Source organism: Callorhinus ursinus, unplaced genomic scaffold, assembly GCF_003265705.2.
Source record: "Callorhinus ursinus isolate GAN/ISIS: 27379988/994484 unplaced genomic scaffold, GSC_fseal_2.0 scaffold26, whole genome shotgun sequence".
Taxonomy (NCBI): Eukaryota; Metazoa; Chordata; class Mammalia; order Carnivora; family Otariidae; genus Callorhinus; species Callorhinus ursinus.
The window spans coordinates 19,011,982-19,034,718 of record NW_027397088.1 but is presented as its reverse complement, the minus strand read 5'-3'; the positions used below and the strand labels follow the sequence as shown (position 1 = coordinate 19,034,718).

Genomic DNA, 22,737 nt, shown 5'->3' with positions numbered 1-22,737 from the left:
TAATCAGTATGACCAACAACATACTTCTTCTATTTTATTTACATATTAATGTTGAGTGACTTTCCATTTTTATCTGGCCATAACACCAAGTACCCAAATAAATTAGCCTAAAACCAGAAATTCAAATTGCTAAATCATGAGAATTAAACCAGAAGTTTGAAAAATAATAAACCACATTGAGCTATATTTTTCACACTTAAAATGTCTAATACTATTTTTTTGCGTTAGTGCAAACTTTTATTTCATTGATAAAATTATATAACTTAAGTAATTATTGGTTATTTTATCTTCATCTCATCCTTAAAATTCCCATTTTGGGAGTAGGTTTTCTAACACATTCAGCATAATGCCAGAATATCATGTATGTACAATTTATAAGTAAACACATTCACACTAAATGAATATTTAGATTTTTACCAATGGTGTACAAGATTACGAGAGTTTGCTAATTGCTTCTTTGAGTAACCTTGGCCAAGTTACATAACTTCACTGAGTGTTTGTTTCTGCTGTGCAAAATGGGAACAATGATTTCTGTTTCTATGGATGTTGGTAGCATCAGATAAGAGAATGTATATGAAAAGGACTTTCTAAACTGTCAAGTGTTGAGCAAATGCAGCTATCTATGCTTCACTGTTTCTAGGTTTCCATCCAGTGACTCCATATTGCTGTAAAATGAAATAATTTTTTTTATTCAGCTAAATAACCACAAACTGGGAGTGGATTAAAAACTACAAGAAATGTATCTGTAAAGTACCACGTTGGAACTACTCTGAGCATATGAAAAAATTTACTTTCCGATCAGGAGCATAGCAGTACCACACAGTATCTGACTCCTGTGCTGGTTTTAGTGTAAAAAAATTAAAAAGCAGAACTTCAGCAAGGCAGAAGACAGCCAGCTTAGACCCCTGATGGGTTGGTCAGGGCCAAAGAAACATGACTGTTAACTCACTGGTTCTCAGATAACAGCTTTCTCTCCTTTCCCAGAAACCACCAGGGACATTAAAAAGACCATGAGGCTTACAGCACATTTTGATGCAGAGGAAAGGACATTAGATTAAAAGCCTAGAAGACTTGCATTCTGTTCCTATTTCCGCATGAAACCACTGGCCACCTTGGGAAACTCACTTAACTCTCCTAAACTTGAGCTTCCTTCTCTACAAAATGAGTCTCTTATAACCCGGACCTAGAGGTTCTCTTAACCCATGAAGGGTACTCTTGGAAAAAGCAAAGTCCACTGACATGGTTTGAATCATAATTTGGATTCTTCATGGACTTCAATTGAAAATGTACATACTTGGTACAATATTTGTATCAGTAAACAATTTTTGTGTGTGACTACAGCTTGTTCTGTAAGAGCCAAAATTCTCTTGCCTCGGGGCGCCTGGGTGGCTCAGTCATTAAGCATCTGCCTTCAGCTCAGATCATGATCCCAGGGTCCTGGGATCGAGCCCCACATTGGGTTCCCTCCTCCACGCAAAGCCTGCTTCTCCCTCTCCCACTCCCCCTACTTGTGCTCCCTCTCTTGCTGTGTCTCTCTCTGTCAAATAAATAAATAAAATCCTTAAAAAAAAAAAAAGGTCTGTTGCCTCCATAGATAGCTTAATGCAATGTTTTGGAGTCAGAGGATCCCCTAGTCCTATTCTTGGACTGGTTCATTGAGATCAAAGGTGTTAGGGATCATGCAAAGCTCAAAATGCAGGAAAATCATAGTTAGTGGACAGAGACGAGGTGGTTGAGTTTGGAAGGGAATTAATTACCTTATTTTTTTTAAGATTTTATTTATTTATTTTAGAGAGAGAGAGAGAGTGGGGGAGGGAGAGAGACAAACAGACTTCACGCTGAGCATGGAGCTTGATGCAAGGCTCAATCTCATGACCCTGAGATCATGACCTGAGCTGAAATCAAGTGTTGGATGCTCAACAGCCTGAGCCACCCAGGTGCCCCGGGAATTAATTACCTTTAATAACATTTTTATTAGTTACATACCATACTAACATCAATAAAATCAATGTGATCTTCTAACCAATGACTGGTTAGTGAAGATATGTACAAGAAAACACATAAAACTTCTGAGAAAGACTAAGAAAAGACTGTATTTGGGGCATACAGGCAAGAAAGAGATCTTCAAAACAAAAATGATGAACTACAGGGAAGGAAGAGAAATGCAGGCTGAGTTGTGAAAATTTCACTCATCTGTTCCTCACACAAATTTTCATATCTCTCTGGAGATGAAATTTATTTCAGGACTGTAGCTACCAAATATAAAATAAAAAATGAACTCTCAGAAAACGACTCAAGGCTTCATAATTTGAAAAAGAAATCATATGATCAAGCATATCACTAATTAAGATGGATGCCTTTTTCAAAAGCAAAATCTGTTATTTTTTTCAGAGGTTCAAGCAAAAGAAAGGCAAGGAGAGAAGGGGAGAAGCTGAGTGGGAAATTCTCTGAGGAGACCATAAAACGTCTCTTGAGTAAACACCATCCAGTCCAGCTGGGCAAGCCCTTTTCTTAATATCACAATAGCACCACCTTGGGAAGTCAAGACATCTCTAGATATATCATTATTTTCCTAACAATCTCCTCAGGGCCTCCTGTTTGGGAGGCCCAGCAATGGTGAGATATGCACAGAGGGAAGTTGATAGTCACATGACCAGAACAATTGTGTGCTGAAGTTATTATCTGTCAACTGATTCCAAACATTCTTACCCACAAATACATGTTTAGAAATACATCAACAGCAGTGTGGACTATATATGGACGAAAAGAAAAACAACAAATATTAAAAAAAGCAAAGTGTGCCAGGCATTATGTTAGGCAATTTCGATGGAATAAAGTGTTTGTTACTCCTAACGCTTTGTTTGGTATTTTTATCCCCATGTTATAGAATACTAAGCTAAAGCTTAAGACATTTAAGATAGTTTGTCAAGTCCTCAACCAGTATCCGGTTGAGGCCAGCTTCCAATCCAGGCTCATCTCTGCAGGGACTATTCAAAGACCCTTGTGAGTCCTGATACTCTTACTTTTGGAGGCCCCAGCCCATATTCTTTCAAATATGTTAAAATAAGCACCACTTCAAACATTATTTATACATTACCAGATCTGTTGAGTCACATTTGAAAAATTATAATAACTTTGTCGCTTTAGAACTTAAACAACTATAATTTTTTATTTTGCCATTTTCTTTTTTCTTTTTTTGCTTTTTGTCCTTTTCAGGGTGCACACATTTGTGTAAGCTCTTGAAGAGTTCATGGTTCTCACGTTGTAGGTGGGGTACCCACAAGACACAGCAGCCTGAGAATGCATCTGAAGATTCTACTCCTTCCACTTGGGGCCAGCTGAGTAGACCTTCACAGCTTACCCAGAACTTTATCTTCAATGGCATATTTGCGTCATAACCGAGGTGCTTGGCTTGAGCAAGCCCTGTGGTATTTCCTCTGATGGCGAGGAATGTGGTGCAAGAATGTGATTCCGTCTTTGCTACCACCATACCGGGTGCATGGGGCCACCCTAAAACTAAAGACACACAACAAATATCTGTTATCTAGGCGAGCAGCCGTTTGAGGCCACTGGCCATTTTGAAGTCATTCGTGCAATCCAGAACTTCCTATTTTTGGTGCACACATAATAATTAGCATTTCGAGCAAACCCTCTTGAGGGAGCCCAAAGAAGAACAGATGCGGATGACTGAGTGGCTGCGACCTGGTGTCCTCTCAAGTTCATGGCAGCCCTCACCTTCCAGCCTGCTTCCTGGGCACCAGCCCAATTGTTTCCACACTGGATCGGGTTGTTCTGACCGCCTCCATAAAGGAGAGTCCGCTTTGCTGAATGCGGGTAGATAGTCTTCAGAATAGTCTTGTCGCTATTCATCTGGCTGCCGAAACTCATTAAGTTAAGTTACGTACACTTAGATAATTTCCCCTCCACTCTTGAATGTGTGTCTCTCCTGGTTTGATTGCTTAACAGCTTCATATCGGCAGCTCTTTCAAAATGATCCATTTGGCTATTTTTGAACTATAGGGTTTTTTTCTCTGATTTCTTATCCTATTAAATCTTAGAATCCCTTCCATTCACCATTCTGGTGATTTCTACCCCTTACCTTCACATTCCTCTTGCTTTGTCTTGCGTACAATACAACATTATGTGTACATCTTTGGAGAGTTATGTCAGTGAGTGAAAAGAAACAGATTAGTCACTTAATTTATGGAGACAGGAATAAGTGGAATAGATTTCAGAGAATAATAAATGAATGGTCCAAATTCTTTCGCAAGTAACCCCCTTACGTGACCAGAGTAACACGATGGAGTTTTTTGTGTGTTTTTTTGTTTGAAGGCTAGGGATCTTAAAATATTGTGTTGAAACATTAGCAATCATCCACTTACACCAATTTAAAAGACATTACTTAAAACATTTTCCTCTTCCTTCAAAATAGGTGATGAGAAAAAGCCAACCCAGGCCAGCCTCATATAGAAACCCTATTGGGACCACATCAAAATAAAAGCTTTTGCACAGCAGAAGAAACAATCAACAAAACAAAAAGACAATTTATGGAATGGGACAAGATATTTGCAAATGACATATCCAATAAGGGCTTAATATTCAAAATGTATAAAGAACTTATACAACTTAACACCAAGACAACAACAACAATAAAACAGTATGATTTAAAAAATGAACAGAGGACCTGAATAGACATTTCTCCAAAGAAGACATACAGATGGTTAACAGACTCAAACCACTTTGTGCATTCATTTTTACAATATTAATGCCTACATATGGAGCTATTGTTTCTTTTAAAATAAATAATCAACATTAACTAATAAGCCCTCACAGAACCTATGCATCTAAATGAATGAACCTTGCTTCACACAATGGTTTGTCTAACTGAATGTGAGATATTTCTTTTTTTATTTGCTCTTCATATTCAAGGCTTGAGAGAGTGCCATGGAATTCCTTCTTCGGATGGAAGAGAGAGGAGACTATCTTGCAATTCCTAGTAGAATCCACTGCAATAGTTTTACTCCAACCACCAGTTCCAGTATCTATGTGTAGGACCTGGTAAATAGACCACATTGGTTGCACTCAAACTGTACGCCCAGGCTTTGGACTGAGTAGAGTCAGATGACTGTTCCTCTCTGTGGGAAGCCACAGAGAATGGCCCGTTGTCTTCGAGGAGGTGAATCCAGCTCATAGTGCATTTGGTGAGGAAAAAGAAGAGAGGGTGTAGGAAAGGAGGTTTGGGTGCTGGTCCTCTTGTTTGGAAAGATAGGGAAAATGCCTATCATGACCACAGCTGCCTTCTAAAAAGGGGAAGAGCCTCTGAAGGTCCTTTAGTTCTACTGCTGCATAGGTTTTAGGGCTAGATTTGGGGAGAGGGGTTAGAGAAGTCTACATTGCTAATATGATAGAGAAGAATTTGGAAGTTTGAGGAAGAAGAGAGACAGTAGAGGGAAGAGAGTGTGGGAGAGATGTGAAGAGAGAAAAGCAAGACAGAAGATAGTAGGAGTAGGAGCCTGATGCGGTGTGAGGTTGGGGTATTACAGGTGTGAAGTGATCAAGGCAGAGAAACTAAAATGACTTTTAAGAGCTGGATGCCTAATATTTAACTTGAAGTTGTTTGGGTTGTGATAGCCCCACTTTCCAGCTCTGGAAATCTTCAGTTAACTCTCTAGATACACATGTCTGTGAGGCATTTTAATGCTTCATTTCACATTTGTGAAACTGAGGAGAGTCTAGGTAGATATAATGCAGAGCGGAATAGCTTTCTTGGGAATGTGTAAAAAATTTGTTAATATGGGATAATTCAGTGGAATTAGGAACTAAGAACCAGAGGCAAACTCCACTACTAGGAATTAGTGCAAATCTTGAAAACAAGTTTCAACTTCTACCAGATTTGGCATAGGAATTCAAGCAATCTTTTGAAAATCTTGGGAGGCAGAGAGATACCAGCTAAGACCTGGACGAGATATTTGTACTAAATCAGTGCTTTTCTTGTTACACATATAATATATTTTATGAACTTGAGTAAAATAACAAAATTGTAAACATTTCTGTGCATTTAAAAAAAAAAACCTGTGGTGAACTTTTTCACACCATTCACAAAAATAAACTCAAAATGGAATAAAGACCTAAATGTGAGACCTGAAACCATAAAAAGCTTAGAAGAGAGCACAGGCAGTAACTTCTCTGACATCAGCCATAGCAACACTCTTCTAGTATGCTTCCTGAGACCAGGGAAATAAAAGCAAAAATAAACTATTGGGACCACATCAAAATAAAAGCTTTTGCACAGCAGAAGAAAAAAGTCAACAAAACAAAAAGACAATTTATGGAATGGGACAAGGTATTTGCAAATGACATATCCAATAAGGGCTTAATATTCAAAATGTATAAAGAACTTATACAACTTAACACCAAAACAACAACAACAATAAACAATATGATTTTAAAAATAGCAGAGGACCTGAATAGACATGTCTCTAAAGAAGACATACAGATGGTTAACAGATTCATGAAAAGAGGTTCAACATCACTCATCATCAGGGAAATGAAGATTTAAACCACAGTGAGATATTGTATACCTGTGAGAATGGTTAAAATAAAAAAGACAATAAACAACAAGTGTTGGTGAGGGTGTGGGAAAAAAAGAACCTGTGTGCACTGTTGGGAATGCAAACCGGTGCAGCTGCTGTGTAAAGCAGTATGGAGCCTCCTCAAAAAAATTAAAAAGAGAAATACCACATGATCCAATAATTCCACTACTGGGTATTTACCCAAAGAAAACAAAAACACTAATTCAAAAAGATATATGCACCCCCATGTTTATTTATTTATTTATTTATAATTGCCAAGATGTAGACACAGCCCAAGTGTCCATTGATAGATGAATGTATAAAGAAGATGTGAGATAGACACACACACACACACACACACACACACACACACACACACACTGGAATATTACGCAGGCATAAAAAGATGCAATCTTGTCATTTTGACAACATAGGTGGACCTAGATAGAGGGTATTATACCGCATGAGATAAGTCACATAAAGACAAATGCCATATAATTTCACTCATATGTGGAATCTGAAAAACAAATGAATAAACTAACTAAAAGCAGAATCTGACCTATGAATACAGAGAACAAGCTGATGGTTGCCAGAGAGAGATGGGGGGTGGAGGAATGGAAAAATGTGCGAAGGTAAGTGGGAGATACAGGTTTCCAGTGAGGGATTGAGTAAGTCACAGGAATAAAAGGCACAACACAGGGAAGGTAGTCAATGCTACTGTAATAGGGGAGTAGGGGGACACTTGTGAGCACAGCATAATGTATAGAGATGTCGAATCACTATGCTGTACACCTGAAACTAATGTAACATTGTGCACCAAGGATACTCACATAAAGTTTTTAAAAAATAAATAAATAAATAAAATAGACACAGAAAGCACACTCGGCTAAGCTGAAGGGTCCTATTTAGGAGTGACAATTGAGTAATAGAGAAATAAAGAGTAGAAGATCCATAGAAACAATCCTGAGAAGGAAAGAACTATAGAGAAGGGTTTTTTTTATAGAGTCTGGGATGGACTTTAGGGAGCCATGTAATGGCTCTAAAATGTACACAATTTTATGCGTTTGTGGATGGATAATATATGACATTTTAACTAGTGTACTTCCCTCCTTGTAGTTCTGCCCCATTCATTTGTTCAAGCTGTGCAATAATAGAAAATAGATATTGGTCTCTGCCCCCGGTTCCTGGCACAGAGCTCCTAAAACCCTTGTAATTTCCTGGGTGATAAGCGGGTTTTTTGTTCTAATGAGGTAACTCTGGGTGGGCTCCTGGGTGGCTAATGGATGGGGGGGGCTGGTCACTGGGAAGAACAAACCATGATCAGAAGCTTAGAACTTCCAGTCCCCACCCCTTTTCTGCCATTCTCTTAGGAAGAGAGAGGGGCTGGAAATGGAATTAATGATCAGTCATGCCTTCCTGATGAAGCATCCAAAAAAATCCCAACAGTATGGGGCTCAGAGAGCTTCCAGATAGGTGAAAGCATCCCTGTACCTGGGAGGGTGATGTATTTCAACTCCATGGGGACAGAAGTTCCTGTGCTTGGGACCCTTCCAGACTTGTCCTATGTACCTCTTCATCTGGTTATTCATCTGTATCCCATATTAAATCCTTTAACAAACTGGTAAATGTTAAAAAAAAAAAACTGTGGTAAAATATCCAGAACCCAAAATTTCCTATCTTAACTCTTCTTAAGTGTGTAGTTTAGTAGCATTAAGGGCATTCACATTGTGATGCAATTATCACCACCCCCCATCTCCAGAATTTTTTCATCTCCCCAAACTGAAACTCTATGCACACCAAAAAAATAACGCCACATTCTGACCTCTCTAGCCCTTGGCAACCACCATTTTATTTTCTGTGTACATAAATTCAACTACTCTAGGTACCTCATATAAGTGGAATCATACATTGTTTGTTTATCTGTAGTTGGTTTATTTCACTTGTCATAATGTCCTCAAAGTTCATCCGTATTGTAGCATGTGTCAAAATTTTCTTCCTTTTTAAGGCTGATAATATTTCATTGTATGTATCTACCACATCTTCTTTATCCATTTATCTACTGATGGACACTTGGGTTGCTCTTACCTTTTAGCAGTTGCTAATAATGCTGCTATGAACATGAGTGTATAAATACTTCTTTGTGACCCTGCTTTCAATTATTTTGGGTATATACATAGTAGTAGAATTGCTAGATTTATGGTCAGTTTTTAATTTTTTTAGAAATCATCATAGTGTTTTCCATAGCAGCTGCACCATTTTACATTCCTACTAATAGTGCACATGTGTTCCAGTTTCTCCCCATTCTTGTCAATACTTGTTATTGACTGCATTTTTTTTTCTTCCCCCAACTTAATGGATGTGAGGTAGTTTCTCATTGTGGTTTTGGTTTTCATTTCCATAATGATTCGTGATGTTGAGCATCTTTTCATGTGCTTATTGGCCACTTGGAAAAATGTCTATTCAAATCCTTTGCACATTTTAAAATCAGGTTTTTTGTTGTTGTTGTTGTTGAGTTGTAGGAGTTCTTTATATATCCTACATATTAATCCTTTGTCAGATATACCATTTGCAAAGATTTCCACTCTGTGGGTTGCCTTTTCATTCTGTTGATTGTGTCTTTTGCTGACTACAAGTTTTTATTTTTGTTGTAGTCCAATTTATCTATTTTTTTTTTTTTGCCTGTGGTTTTGGTGTCATAACCATGAAATCACTGCCAAATTCAATGTCATGAAACTTTTTTCCTTTAGCTCTTACATGTAGATATTTGTTGATTCTGAACTGATTTTTGTCTCTAGTGTAGGGTAAAATTACAGTTCCATCCTTTTGTCTACATGTGTTTTTTTAAACCTGCTTTTCTTAGCTTAAAATATTATAAAAACCTTTCTATCTGTTCAAAGTTCTTCTCTCAATGTCATGTTTTATACTTATGCCTTGGGCCATTCCTGTTTGTATCATAGTTTTCATAATTTATAAAAATTTCATAACTTATAATGTCATAACTTTTAAAACTCACCTTCAAAAATCTACCTTAAGCAAGTAAATTGATTTGTAGTCACCAAGTGAGCCAAATTCTCCCCATGAAATCTGTTTTGGAGAATTTCTAGGGCAAGAGGAACCAGTACCTTTGAATGAAATACAATTAAAAAACACTTTCTAGTATATTTGTAAAAAATGTGCTGTTTTCAAGTGATTTCCCACTGTTGATTGCCTACTCAGCCCTTATTCCCTCCTCATATTTCCTTTCAAAGAACCACAGCTTTGTACATGTGTCTTCATGCCCCTCACCTATCCCTTGCCACTCATGAACATCTCCTCCTTTTTTAACTTCCTGAAGAGATCCTGATGAATCAAAGCTGGATCCTTTTAGGAATCCAGGTATAAATCAATCATAGCATCATTTGCTGGTTATTGTTATTGGTCCAGGAATGGGTATAAGGCCTGGAATGAAATATTTAAATTTTCTTTCTGGATATAAATAAAAGAGGCAAGGATTTCCTTACAACAATGAGTAGGAGAACAAACCCATGGGTTAAGACAAATCTGAACAACAGAAGAGAGTCTTGGAAAGAACATGTGCTGCTAATGACACCATATGGTTGTTGAAGCAGTTGACCTTCAAGTTAGCCATTCCTTTGAAAGTCATGTGACAAGAAATTGTCTGACCCTTTGAGCTAGTTTGGTTTCCTCAAAGCAGCTTAAAGCATCCCACTTGACATACATGTATATTTTCCTAGATTTTAATAATATAGCTCTGTGAGGCAGGTAAGGATTGGTATGATTATTATCATTTTTTTAAGATTTTATTTATTTATTTGAGAAATAGAGAAAGAGCACGAGCAGGGGCCAGAGGCAGAGGGAGAAGCAGACTCCCCGCTGAGCAGGGAGCCCAGTGTGGGACTCGATCCCAGGATCCTGGGATCATGACCCGAGCCAAAGGCAGATACTTAATCAACTGAGCCACCCAGGTGCTCCTGATTATTATCATTTAAAAATGAGGATGCAAGCTCAGAAATGTGGAGATGATTTACTCAGACTACTAATCAGGATAAATTTTAGAAACTGCTCTGGAACCCAGCTAAGTCTTTTGTGAATCTGTATATTTATTTCCTTTTGCCTTGTGGCCACTAGAAAAAAACATGTATAGTCATTCCAGCCTGGCTAAAAAAATGCAACTGTATGCTCTTGCCAAACAAAAGAGCAAAATCCACATCTACTTTTATAGCCTAATTGTTCCAGGACGCCTGGGTGGCTCAGTTGGTTAAGCGTCTGCCTTTGGCTCAGGTCATGATCCCAGGGTCCTGGGATCCAAGACCCACACTGGGCTCCCTGCTCAGCGGGGAACCTGCTCCTCCCGCTCCCTCTGCCTGCCTTTCCCTCTGCTTGTGCTCTCTCTTTCTCTCTGTCAAATAAATAAATAAAATCTTTTTAAAAAATACCCTAATTGTTCCTTTATATAATATTCTACCAACTTGCCTCAGATTTCCAGACTTCCACTTTAGTTTTTCTTTTGGATTCCAAAGAGAAAGAGAAACTTGGTTTTCACGTATTTCTAGAACATACTTTTATATATCTGATAAGGCTATTGGCATGCTGCAGAAATTGAGTAATATAGAGACTTTATCTGAAGTAAAGTAAAACTTTGGTCATCTTGCATGTAGACAAGCTTTGGACAATGCCTTGGCGACTACAGCCTGCTTATACCTGTGTCTTTTGCATATTGAAATAGGTCTCCTTTTTTTCTGGACACTTTAACAAAAACCGTCATAAATTACTCAAAGTCAATTTAACTTTTTATATTACATTATTAGACCTAACCTGGAAGACAGAAAGAAGGTAATATAGGTAGGCATAAAGTTGTTGGTAGCACTTGCTCAGAGCCTGAAGCCACAGAAATAAAAGTGGATTTATAAATGTCTCCTCTAGGATCAGAATGAGATTTTCCCTTTCAGCTCGAATCAAGTCTTTCTGGAGTTCTTAATTCTGAGAAAATTGTTTCTGTACGTGATTTGAATCATCTTTCCAAGGTCAGTCATCGGCCACCTATTGCTCACAAAGAAGGAAATGTATTACGTGGGACAGCCAAGGTGATTCATCTGGGCATGTGCTAAGTACAAACTAATAGAGGAACGAGCCCAACTCCCATTAGAACTGTTTTTTTATTTCTTCCTTAGTATATGAACCTAAGTAGCTATTGCATTCTGTTCCAGATTTTTCTTTATAAGATGTTATCTTCTTGCTTTTCAGAGTTCTTTAGAATTTTAAGATAGAAGAAAGAAAACTAGAAGTAAATATTTTTTTAAAGTTTTTATTTATTTATTTGACAGAGAGAAAGAGAGAGCACACAGGCAGGGGGAGCAGCAGAGGGAGAAGGAGAAGCAGACTCCCTGCTGAGTGGGGCACCCAACACAGGGCTCGATTCCAGAACCCTGGGATCATGACCTGAGCCAAAGGCAGATGCTTAACTCACTGAGCCACCCAGCCACCCCTAGAAGTAAATATTTTAATAACCAACCTTACCTAAGGCTGCTTTTTGTGATAACACATTGTGGTAAATTATAGATAGGCACAAGTTCTTAGACTTTCTTCTCATTAAGATGTAGAGTTTATAATTCATCCTTTGCATTTGGGCAGGCTTTGTGACTGGTTGGCCAAGAGAATATAATGGAAATGATGCTCTGCCAGTATCTAAGTCCAGGCCTTAAACACTGGCAGGTGCCTGTGTCCTAAGATGTCCTCCAAAATTTTTACCCCCTAGATCATAAGCCCTGTACTACACCCTCCTCTCGATTAGAGGTGGGACCTGTGTCTGGTGGATGTCACACCAGTGAATATGTTACCTTATGTGGCAAGCGTGAATGGATTTGCAGATGTAATTAAGGTCCCTAGTAAGCTGACTTTGAGCTAATCAAAAGGAGATTATCCTGGTTAGGTCAGCCTTACTCAGGTGAGCCCTTTAAAAGAGGGCTTAGTTTTTCCAACAAATGGTGCTGGGATAACTGGATATTTATATAAAAGAATGAAGTTGAACCTCTCTTCATACAATTCAAGATGGATAAAAGACCTAAATGTATGCATTAAAAATATAATACTCTTAGAAAACGTAAATCTCTATGAATTTGGGTTAGGCAAAAATTGCTTAGATAAAACTCTAACATTGCAAGTGGCAAAAGACAGACAAATTGTACATCATTAAAATTAAAACTTGTGATTCAAAGAACACAAGAAAGTGAAAAGTCCACCCATAGAACAGGAGAAATATTCACAAATCATATACCTGCTCAGAGACTTGTGTCTATAAGATGTAAAGAACACTTACAATTCAATAATAAAAATATTCATAATTCAGTTAGAAATATGGGCAAAAACTTTGAATAGACATAGCCCCAAGGAAGATATGCAAATGGCACATGAAAAGATGCTCAACATCACTAGTCATTAGGAAAATAAAATCAAAAGTACAATGATATACAAAACTACAATGAGATAATAAACACCCACTAAGATAATTACAATAAAAAAGACAGATACTCATGAATATTGATGAGGATAAGGAGAAATAGGGACCCTCATGCATTGCTAATGGAAATGTAAAATGATACAAAGCCTTTGAAAAATATTTGGCAATTCCATCCCTCTGTATTAAACCAAGAGAAATACAAATATATATTTACACAAAGATTTCTACATGAGAGTTCATAGCAGTATTATTCATAATAGCCTAAAGTTGAAGCAACCTAAATGTCCATCAACTAATGAACAGGTCAATAAAATGTGATGTATCTATAAAAAGGAGTAGTATTCAGCAATAAAAGGGAATGAAGCACTAATACAAGGTACTATATGGCTGAACCTTAGGAACATTATGCTAAGTTAAAGAAGCCAGCCAGAAAATCCCACATATTGGTTGATGTCATGAATATGGCCAGATCAGTAAAATCTATAAACAGAAATAGATTAGTGGTCACTGGGGCTAGAAATGGGGGTGGAATGCAGAGTCACTGCTACTGTTTCTTTTGGAATAACAAAAATGCTCTAAAATTAGGTTGTGCTGATAGATGAATAACTGAATATACTAAAAACCATTGAGTTACACATCTTAAATGAGTGAACTGTACGAGATGTAAAGCATGTATCCATAAAGATATCCTTTTTTTTTCCAAGTTTCAGACCTTCCCTGAACTAAGATATACTCCCCGTCGACCTTGAAGAAGCAAATTGCCATCAGTTCTACAGCTGCAAGGAAATGGGTTTTACCAACAACCTTCAAACTTGGAAAATGATCTTGGACCTCAGATGAGACTCTAGTCCTGGCTGACACCTTGTTTGTGGTCTTGTGAGATCCTGAGCAGAAGATCCAGCTAAGTAAGTGGTGCCCAGACTTCAGAACCTACAGAAACTATGAGATGAAAAATGGGTGTTGTTTTATCCCCCCAAGTTTGTGGTAATTTGTTACACAGCAGTAGACAATGAATATACTTCTACTTTTGGTCTCTCGGAATACTTGCTTTTGGAACCCAGCTGCCATGATGTGAGAAGCCCATTTACATGGAGAAGCCCCTACCTATGCTCCCAGCATCAGTGGCCAGTCATGGCGGTGTGGCATGTTAGCCATCCAGCCCAACTGGGTTTGATTACAACTCCTTGAGCGACCTCACACCAGAACCATCCAGTTGTGCTCAGTCAACTCGCAGAAATGTGAGAGATAATAATAAATCTAAATTTTAGGGTTGTTTGTTATATAGCTATAAATAACAGGGATTTTTAAAATGCCTATTTTATTCATTCAAATGAGTCTTTCATCCTTCTCTTGGTCTTATAAGGGGGACTCTGCTTTCAGTTTTCTCCATTTTGTTCCTGGCATTCTGACTGTGTATTGAAGGTTGACAGATGACTTCTCTTAGGAAGAACGGAAAGGCATTGTGAGATATATCTTCAATTCAAAATGAGACATTTATTTTAGTGGAGTGGAATTGGGATTCCTGCTATATTTCAAAGGAAACTATAGTGAGGGCCACATCAGGGGTGCCATAATTAACAGAAGAATGCATTCTCGTTCTAGATATAGGTAGGTATAGATATAGAATCAAATATAAATATGAATATGGATATAGATAGATATAGGTGTAAAAAGATATTTATATTCAGAAAGAAAAAAATGCAGACATATTGAATCTAAATTAAAAATGTATAATAAATACCATAAAACACTCATTACCACGATGTTATTAACATGGAGAAATGGCAATTGCAAATGAATTCCTTATGTTTTTATAGTTCTGGCTGCTTAGTATTTCTATACTAAATAAAAAGTACTGTGTAGTAACATTTTAGTCTCTTGTGTCCATATATGTATTATTCATTGTGGCTAAAGCCAATTTGTTCACAAGTATGATAATTATCTAATTCTGCTTAGGAAAAGCTTTTCTCATTACTGGAATAAAATTTCTAATTCCAGTAAAAAGAATTTTCAAATCTTCTTGGGAAAAAGTCAATGCATGAGTTTCAAATCTGCTTTGTTTTGTTAAAATTAGAATCAACAGTTTGAGAGGTACAGCTTCATAAGGAAGTAATCGCGTTAGTCACCCTCTTGGCACTACACAGGCATTAATCTTTTCCTTTCATCAGTCTCTCTGACTCTTTCACAATGTTATAAGGTCCCCCACAAAGCCAAATTAATAATGTTTCTTTCATCAAAACTCATGAATGTGCAATTAATAATCAATGATCTTGGGAGAATAAAAGAAGCAACTTTACAATTTCTAGATCATTTTGATGGGCAGTTGGGTTCCATGCGTTATTTGAAGGAGTCGCCTCCTATTTGTTGTACCTTTATTACAGAGAGATTGGCTTGAATGTTTATCATCCAGATTAAATGATTATCTTATTATTAAGTTTTGTGAATATACTTGGGATTTTGTGATTTTTTTTTAAAACATTACATGATCCGTCCCTTTGACTTGGGCCTTCAGTGTAAGTCGATTGCAAGTCAAGGTGCAAGTCATTTGCAAGAAGGCAAAGAGATTTTTCAGCCCTTTATAAGCAATGTTCTCAAACTTTAAAGTATATGTAAATTACCTGAGAGACTTGTTTTCTTTGGGATTAGTTCTGGCTAGAGATAATGAGGTAGCAGGAAATTGCTTCCTGGAATAATCAACTAAATGCATCAGAATCACCCAAAAAGATAATAGCACAGGTTATAAAGCCCTTTCCCCTGCTCTTGTCATGGCTGACTTTTTTTCTCATAGGGACCTCTGCTGAAAAAGAGCCTTACCAGAGAGGTTGTCTTTGACCACACAACTGAAATTATCCACCTACTCACACCCCTTCCCACCACTCCATTCTAACTCTTGGATATTTTCCCTGTTAGTTGTTCATTTTATAACGAGTCACTCTTTCCTCTTCGACCACAATTTCTGCCAAAGCTATATCTTATGTGTCATGATTGCTGCTGAATCCCAAGCACCTACGATAGTGCCTGGCCAACAGAAGATCTCAGTAATTGTGCCTTGAGTGAATAAATGTCTAGTTTGCTCTTCATTAATAATAATATATAAAAATGATGATGATGGTGATGTACAGTTGGTTTTCATTAGGGCAATGTAATGTGATCGATAATATTAAATGCAAAATTGAATTGAACAATTTCTCTAGCTGAAAGAATGTGTTTGATCCACTTCTCTAATACTTGATTATATTTGATTAATTGTTAGGATCACTCATTTCTTCTTCTGGGGTCAACCGGCCAGGGATGTTGCAGCAGATCACAAACCAAATTTCTAATTTGACCTATCCACTGAATTCAAACAAAGTGCTCCATTATGACCATGAGCTGGTTGGAAGATATTCTTGGGTATCAAAATCCAACTATGAAACATGTTACTTTCTTATCTTCAAGAACAAACGCAGTTTGTCTTGAGCTTAGTCTTGCCACAATTACCATTACATTTTATTATGATTTAAAGTGAAAACTGGGGTAGGAGAGGCCACATATAAGAATTTTTTATGTGGCAAGCACTGCATAAAGATGACATTGTGTTTGTTAAGTGTATGGAATTTGAAAGCAGACAGACCTGAGTTTCAATCCCAGTAGTACCACTTAAACTCTATGACCTTGGGCAAGTTAATTAACATCTATAACCTTTGTTTGTTTGTGAAACGAGTTTAATACTACCTGCCTCCCAGGATCCTTTTAGACATTAAATCAGATAACCCTATGAAAAATGGTTAGCACAGCATCTGACACATAATAACACTCAATTATTATTGCCATAACTATTATTTTTTATCATTTCACTCAGTCGTGAGAAAAATGGTTAAAATAGCTGAAAGTTCGTTTTCATTTCTTTAAGTCTTCCTTCATTGCACTTCAAGTTGGAAATTCTCCTTTCCCCATCCTTTTAAGTTTATTCCTTCACACTGTCACTTTCTTTGATGTTATTCATCCGAAGGGGGAAAAATGTTTCTGGAAAGATCTGATCGTGGTTAGAAATTCCTACTTATTATAATGTTAAATCAATATACTATCATCACTCCCTTCTCGGTTGGGTTTTGTATCTTTCTCCAACTGTTAGAGAACTTCTGCCCCAAACTGAAGGACTTAATATCACCAAGCTAACAATGGGGAAAGATGATCTTTGGCAGAGAACCATATCTGTGAACACTGAAAGGGTTGGCTCTGATGGGATCTGAGACTCCTCCCCCCTTGCAACCCCTATACTGCCAGAGAGCTAGTGCTTAGAAGCAGGCCCTACATCCTCAATGAAAGTCACTGGCCCTCATTATATACTCATTCATTCCAATGCAAGAAATCACTATGTAACCACTGAGTGCTATGTTCCTTCTCAGACCAATTTCAGATCAAATAATAGAAATCTTCACTAGGTACTTCTGAAGAAAGCATACAAACATCTGATATTGAGATATATGCAAGGCACTGTGATGTTAGATAGGATACCATGAGGAGCAAGGTAGAAGGGATAGTGTGAGTTAAAATTGCAAAAGTACACCTATGACCCATTGTTTTCTTTCTACATAGGCTAAATTCAAAGACCTTTAGATGACATAGTCTTATTTCAAGCAAATGCACTCCTTCCAATTTTTGAACACCATTTAGCTTGAATTCTCTTGGACATGGAGCCATCTTTAATCAGTTAATTTTACTGATGGGATAGACGAAATATAGCTACACGTGTATCATGATATATTCCGTATGTGTACCTAACTACTATACCTAACTACTATCACCTATGCAGAGGATTGTGCTATACTATATAGAGAGAAAAGATAAATAATTTTCAGAGAGAAAAGGAGCATAAAGTTTGCCCGTATCCCAGCCTCAGTGCTCAATTATGCTGACACAGTTTGAAGTTTGTGCCAAATCATTTTTCATTTAGCAGTGGGGTTAGAACTGTACCAGTTGTTACTTGCTCCTGCTTAGATAAACAACTGTAACCAGCACTCAAGTGTGCCTCATGCTGATCTCATCAGGGAACCGTGTGTAGGTGGACTTCTTGGAAGCCTATGGTTCAAGGTCAGAAAGGTAAAAATTGTCCAAGTAATTCTCCCAAACATAAAAACAAACTCTTAACTGCTCTCTACCTGTCCCTTCACTCAGCCCTTTGTCCTGCTCCACTGCAGACCTAGGTTTTCATAGTCACAATGCTTTGATCACTAGTTTTTTTATGGTATCTTAACATCTTCCAGAATTTTGGTGAACACATGCTCTACTTCATATTCCATCCAGACGTAGAATTTCTATAATCAATATTCCAGACGAGGATTTGCTTTGAAACCTATACTGAATGGCCACTCCTGTACCACTATATGCTACAATCTTGTTAGACAACAGGGACAGTAAAAATAAATTTTGCATGATTCCTCCTTTCAGCAATTCACCCTGCAGCCAGCAAAATGGAATTCAAATTAAAATGATATGCTAATTCTTTGAGAGGGTCCTGAGCAAATTTCAGGGGCTATGCAAGATGGGAAGAATCCATGGAACCTTCATAAAAGAGGTGACAGAGTTGCCTGCCATGGGACAAGGGCAATGGAAGGACATTCTGGGCAAAGAGAAGGGTGTGAGCAAATCAACGGGGAATGGGAGAATGAGCATTATGTTTAAGAACAGAAGCAAGTCCAGTTGGGCAGAGCATAAGGTTTGTAATGGGGAAATGGCAGATGGTGAGAAGCTAACCCTTGGGCTGAAGACCATGTTAGAGTGTAGAAGGCCAACCAAAATTTCCCCATGGACCAATGGTATGATGAGACTTTCATTTTGGGAATATAGCTCTTGTGGCATGGAGGGGTAGGGACTGCCAAGAGAAGACTTAAGAGGAAGAGAAGCAAAAAGTCCTGGGCAGAGATGCTACAAATGGAGGAAAGAGGATGAGTTCCAACATTGCTTCTGGAATAGAACTATGACATTTAGTAATGAATTGGATAATAAGAGCAGGAGAAAAGAATGAGTTAAGAATTTATTAATCTATTGATTAAGTATGTATTAAGCACCTGTCGTGAGCTGGGAACTTTGCTACACAATGGTATACAAGGGTTCCCAAAACAGAGTCCTTGCAGTCATGCAGCTCAGAGTCTAGTGGAGGAGATAGAAGTATTCCAAGTTTCTAGCTCAGTTTATGGACGAGATATAGATACTGTTATATGCTTGGAAATATAGGAAGAGATAAAAGCTTAAGGACAACGGGATTTTTGAGTTTGATTTGAGAATGGTAAGATTAACTATCTGAAGTTCACAAGTGTATAGATGAGTGGGAGATCTGGCCTAGAAAAGAGAATGGGATTGATGCTGTATATGTGAGAATCATGAGTTCAATATTAGTCATGAGAGTAAATCAAATTATCTAAGGGGAGCAAATAGAAGAGAGTCAATGATGGAACGCTGGGGAATGATATCATAGCTGAATTGAGGAAAGGAGTCTCACATATGAGACTTAAAAACATTGCAAGGTAAGTAAGAGAAGAGCTCTGGAGAAGAAAGGGAAGAAAAAGTTAAAAAAAAAAAAGAATCAGGTGTGTCAGTTTTTCTTAAAGCTTCTCTGATCCTTGTTTCTGGGTAAGAAGGATCTCATCGGCCACGAATCACATCGAGGCTCAGGGATATTTCTTCTGCCCTGGATTCCATTTTGCGCATCTTCTTCATTATAAATAATCCTCTACTAGGAAGGGAGCACATGTAACTTAAGAATAAGACAAACCCAACCAAACCAACCTTTCTAGGAACTTCCCGCATTCTTTCTAGGAACTCACCCTAAATGCGTGGGTAATTCTTGCTTCGTAGGCAGTGGTACAGCTCAGTGACACACATTCAGACATGACAAACTAGCAGGATTGGCTCAAGATTTTGCTCCGAAAAGATAGAAAGGAACAGCTTTGGAAATCTGGATGCTAATTCCCTTGTTCCAGGTTTATCAGTAATTCCCCACCCAAGGCTCATTCAGACAAATATACTATATACTGGATGTAAAAAGTTTGAGAATAAATGTATTTCCTTTTGCCAGTAGTCATCAGCTATTATCTTTCGGAAAGATCACCCGTATCACTAAGTGTCATTATTTGGGTGTTGCATGGAACACCATTACTACTTTTCTGAATGCAAAATAAGAACGCAGTTTAAAGAGGACATGGGATCATTTTTCACTGCGGGAGGAACACTAGGAAATGTACTTTAGATACTTAGGACGTTTTCACTGTTTCTGGAAAAAAGGGATGTGATATTGCGTAGTGAAGAGCATAGAGTGGGATAACAGGATGCAATATTTAAAACTGAGATTGTCTTTGAAGATTTTGGCTGAACGTTGGTCGAGATCTAGTAACTCTTGCTGTAATATCACTTCCCAGTGAGACAGGGGAGCCTGGCGCTGGAAGTTACACCTGTTGTTTTGGCAAAGTGAGAATTATTCCAGCTTGCAAAGCCATCTTTGTGTCAGCCGGCCGAAACAAGTTTGTATACTTATGGCGCTAAAAGTGAGCCACTGAAGCCTCTTTTTTTTTTTTGCATTTTTTATTTTATTGTTATGTTAATCACCATACATTACATCATTAGTTTTTGATGCAGTGTTCCATGATTCATTGTTTGCGTTTAACACCCAGTGCTCCATGCAGTACGTGCCCTCTTTAATACCCATCACCGGGCTAACCCATCCCCCCACCCCCTCCCCTCTAGAACCCTCAGTGTGTTTCTCAGAGTCCATAGTCTCTCATGGTTCATCTCCCCCTCTGATGCCCCCCCCTTCATTTTTCCCTTCCTACTATCTTCTTTTTTTATTAACATATAATGTATTATTTGTTTCAGAGGTACAGGTCTGTGATTCATCAGTCTTACACAATTCGCAGCGCTCACCACAGCACATACCCTCCCCGATGTCCATCACCCCGCCCCCCCCATCCCTCCCACCCCCCACCACTCCAGCAACCCTCAGTTTGTTTCCTGAGATTAAGAATTCCTCATACCAGTGAGATCATACGATACTTGTCTTTCTCTGATGGACTTATTTCGCTTAGCATAATACCCTCCAGTTCCAACCACGTCGTTGCACTAAAGCCTTTTTTGTGCTGCTGGATTCTGATGCTTAGATGATGATAACACCAAACAGGCAAACTCAGTTATCTTTAAGCCCGAGATCATCGGAACGGTTTGGATGCAGTGCTTTAGCCCTGGGCCAAGCAGGGCTACTCTCTGGAAGTACACAAAGCCACAGATGATACTGTCTTGCTATCTGAGTCATTTCATCATGCTTGGAAACTAGACAGAAGGCTGGGGTTATTCTACATACTCGTCCCTGAGTTTCTGTCTATGTGACAATGACCAAGTGGTAATACGAATGAGGACACACGGAATCATGGTAAATGACCCTATTTGCACATCAGCAGGAAGTCGATAATAAAAGCACATTTCCATTCTTTTTAAACCAAGGAAGGTGTTTCTAGGAGGAAAGTGGGACCGATTTATTTTAATTAAAAATAGAACGTGCATCTTTGAAATAGCTAGCCGTGATATGGCTTCTGGGAAGTGTTATCTTCTTCTTCTCTCTCCTCAGTCTAGCTTTCAAAGAAAGTCCTGAATCTTCTGGAAGAAGTCTCTTTGGTGCTGGTGATCCCTGAAGGTGGGCCACCTGCTGTTCTTAAAAGTGATGGTATGACATCAGACCACACGAAGCAGCTTGTCACTAAACTGCATCCAACCCCACCCCAGATGGGTAATGACTGAGCCAGATATACTGTATTTGAAGGGGATGGAAAAATTAAAAGGAATTTGGGTGTGAGATTGTATTGGTAGAAATCTTCAACGATGCATTTAAACAAGGCAGAGGTGTGATGGGGTCTTTGTATCTTAAATATGGGAGAATATTCTCAGTGTTTTTCAAAATAGAATGAGGATACTTACAAAAATAATGATTTTCCCAACTATTGTCAGAGATTTATAGAATCATGATCTTTCCAGGGTCATCCATCTTTTCTGATTATTGCCACAGAGACCTATTGAAGGACTCTATTGAGACAGACAAAAAGGATCTGGCCCCACACTGTTTTTTTCTTCTCCGCGCTCCCCCCACCCCCCAAAAAAGCTTCCACTGTTACTGTCCTCCGCAAGGCACACAGTACTTGGAAACAACACGTAAGAGTCAGGTTGAAACTTTTTTGTTTAATCAAGAATGAATCCAATGTCAGCGACTCAATGTTCTAGATCAACAATTTCCGGGATTGATACATCTTAATCAAGTAATTAGGTGACTTTTTTGGTGGTGTTTTCCACACCGGAGAGAGGAACAGATTTGCCGCTTTGCTCGGATGGCTGCTAGCAGCAGTGTTGGTTGTTAACAGAGACATTTACACGGAACCACCAGTTGGCAGGGGCTCACACTCTGTTCCTTGATATTCCCACATGCTGAGGATTGTGGGAAGGCTGCCAAGCTTTCTGTGTCATGTAGCTTCTCAGTGTAATAGCAACAAAAAGCCTTGGGGGAAAAAAAAGAAGAGAAAGAAGAAAAATGAATAAAGGAAGCAATGAAACTAAATCCCAGGCCTTTCATATTAAACAGGAATAGAAAGAGAGATTTTTAGCGGTACTTTTATCCCCTTCTTTCCTTCTTTCTTTCTTTCTTTTTCTTTCTTTCTTTCTTTCTTTCTTTCTTTCTTTCTTTCTTTCTTT

At 38.2% G+C, this 22,737-nt stretch overlaps 2 long non-coding RNA genes across 3 annotated transcripts in view; one reads left to right on the top strand and one right to left on the bottom strand.

Annotated features, from left to right (window-relative positions):
- Nucleotides 1-14,850, top strand: part of LOC141370139 (uncharacterized) — an 86,825-nt gene extending 71,975 nt beyond the window's left edge. For both annotated transcript variants that reach the window (XR_012373908.1, XR_012373909.1), the window contains exon 3: nucleotides 13,734-14,850. This is a non-coding gene — a long non-coding RNA (uncharacterized lncRNA). The remainder of the gene's footprint in view (nucleotides 1-13,733) is intronic.
- A 7,360-nt stretch (nucleotides 14,851-22,210) lies between these two features.
- The window catches only part of LOC141370136 (uncharacterized), a 13,016-nt gene continuing 12,489 nt past the window's right edge, over nucleotides 22,211-22,737 (bottom strand). Inside the window, exon 4 of the long non-coding RNA XR_012373902.1 lies at nucleotides 22,211-22,543. This is a non-coding gene — a long non-coding RNA (uncharacterized lncRNA). The remainder of the gene's footprint in view (nucleotides 22,544-22,737) is intronic.